Source organism: Calypte anna, chromosome 27 (genome assembly GCF_003957555.1).
Source record: "Calypte anna isolate BGI_N300 chromosome 27, bCalAnn1_v1.p, whole genome shotgun sequence".
NCBI lineage: Eukaryota > Metazoa > Chordata > Aves > Apodiformes > Trochilidae > Calypte > Calypte anna.
This window is the reverse complement of record NC_044272.1, coordinates 2,583,983-2,586,647: the sequence shown is the minus strand read 5'-3', so window position 1 is coordinate 2,586,647 and position 2,665 is coordinate 2,583,983.

Below are 2,665 nucleotides of genomic sequence, written 5' to 3'. Positions count from 1 at the left end.
GGGCAGGGGGGACGCTGGGGACGGGGACCTGGGGAGGGGGGAGGACGGAGAACATCACCCGCGCAATCCCCGCGGGGCAGGGGCGGCAGCGGGACCCTGGCAGAGGGGGCAGGGAGAGAGAGGGGGCTTGGGGTTTGGGCTTAGGGTCGGGGAGGTCCCTCCTGCCCCGTTGGTCGCTGCTGCCACCTCCGGGTTTGTCCCCAAAGCTGCCGGGAGTTTTCCTGCAGCAGCCGTGGAGGCGGTTTCAGGGCTGAAGAGTTTTAGAGGAAAGTTGTCCCGTCCCCCCCCCTCCCGGCACACCCGCAAAGTTCGAGAGCTTTCTGGTGGTGTGAAGGGGCTCTGAGCCACCTGCCCCTTGGGAGAAGGGGAGAGCGGGTGTTTGGGGGCCCTGCGATGGGCTCGTTTCACCCAGGAACCGAGCTGGTGGCCCAGCAGATGTCCCCCGGGGCAAGAGGTCTCCAAAGCCGATCTACCTCCCCTCCCCGCACAGGACCCTGCCCACCCCCAGCCCCGCCGCTCCTCTCCCCCTCCTCCACCTCGTCCCCCCCCTCGGGCAGAAAGCAGCGGAGGCACCGGCACAGCCAGCCCAGCGTGGACCCCCCCTGCCCCAGCATCACCGATGGGACCCCCCCTCTCCTCCCTGGCACATCCCAAGGGCTGCGGATGCTCCCCCCGGGCTGGGGGCAGTCAGACCCCTCAACCCCCCCCTTACCCCCCTCCTGCTTTCTGTTATTTTGGTGTGTGTGTCCTCCCCCTCCCCTAAATAACCACCCGGGCTAGAACCGGAGCGGTACCGCTGGCCGGCCCAACCCCAGTGGGAGCACCCTGGGCACCGCGGGAGGAGCTGGGTGCTGCAGCACCGAGGGGTGACCCGGGAGCCAGGGCCACCTTGGGTCCCATGGTGGGCAGGGACGGCTTGGGGCCGGGGTTCCTTGGGGCCAGGGTCCCTCCTTGGGGCCGGGGTCCTTCCTTGGGGCCGGGGTCCCTCCTTGGGGCCGGGGTTCCTTGGGGCCGGGGTCCCTCCTTGGGGCTGGGGTCCCTTGGGGCTGGGGTTCCTTGGGGCCAGGGTCCCTCCTTGAGGCCGGGGTCCCTCCTTGGGGCCAGACGAACCCGAGCATCAGGGCTGTCGGGTGGGGAGTGATTTGAAAGCTTTTGGTGGATATTTTGAAAGTTTGATGGTTGTTTGGGTTTGTTCGTATTGTTGTTTTGTTTTTTGGTTGGGTTTTTTTTTGTTGTTCGTTTGGTTTTGGTTTTTTTTTTGTTCGGTTGTTGTTTCGTTTTTTGTTTTTTTGTTTTTTTTTTAAGGGAACGACAGCTTTTTTTTTTTTTTTTTTTTTTTTTGCTATGCTGTATTGAGTGCGTGCTGAATATACCCGTTCTTTCACACAGCTGGCTGGGGTGTTTGTGGTTGCCTGTTTCATGTGTAGGGAGGAGGAGGATGAGGATGATGAGGGGCTCAGGGCTGCCTTTGGAGCTGTGCTGGAAGGAGAGGGGATGCCCCAGGGCTGAGCCTTCCTCCCCCCCAGCAGCTGCCTCCCAGGATTGGGACAGAAAATGCCTGGGGACAGTGGGAGATGTTTGGGCCCTAAGGGGGTTCCCAGCTGGGAATGGGACCCAAAGAGCCCCTTAGACCTCTGGAGTGGAGTAGGAGGGGGGGGGGAGATGTTCTGGTCAGCCCCCTGCCTCCAAGGCTCAAGTTTTTTGTTGCTGTTGTGATGCCAAGAGGAATTAGCTCTTTTTTTTATTATTATTATTTTTTATTCTCCTTCTCAGTGTGGATTTTAAATCTGTTGATTTCACTTAAGCTGGACATTAAGTGTGGGGGTGGGGGAGAACAAGGAATCCACTGGGGTTTTGTTTACTTTTTGGCAATGTCCAAAAGCTGCCAGGACAAATTTCAGGGTGAGGAAGAATCTGGAGCACACGGAGCTGCCCCAGCTCCGTTTTTCTCTTGGTTTTCTCTGCATTTATTTCCTGAGATCCTTTCTGGTTTGGGGCTGCTGGTTTTGTCCACCTGCCCGTGGTTTTCCTCCTCCTCAGCTGCTGTTGGAGCATTCCTGGCATCCCTGCTTGGAGCAGGAGGAGGGATGCTGAGCTGGAAGCTGTCCTGGGGGTGGGCATGGAGGTCCTGGATTAACTCCTCCTGGGTGAAAAGATCTGTTAGGAAGTAAAAAAAAAAAGGAAGTAAAAAAAAATATATATAAAACGGTTGAGGTGAGGTTTGGTGGGCACAGAGTGGTGCTGAGGTCAAGGGGTGCAGCCAGGCAGGGTTGGGATTCATTTGGAGAAATGCCTGATGCAGGTTGGGATTCATTTGGAGAAGCCTCCTGGATGCAGGGAAGCAGGGGTTAGGGCTGGAAAACTGGTGGCATGGAAAGGTGTGGAAGGAGCTCCCATAGCTGGGCAGGAGGCATCAGGCCTGGCTGTCACCCAGCCCTACCTGGGGACACTTTGTTCAAGAGATTTGCTTTCTTTTTTTTTTCTTCTGACTTTGGTTCTCATTCCTTCTTCTTGCCTTTCAAGAAAAGAAATCTGTGCAGCCTAAGGGAACTTCTGTACAAGAAGAGTTTTGTCAGCAGTGATCAGGATTATGGGATGAACACATATATGGTTAAGTGATATCTCCTATCACCCTTAGAATAATGTGAAGAGTTGCTTATGAGGA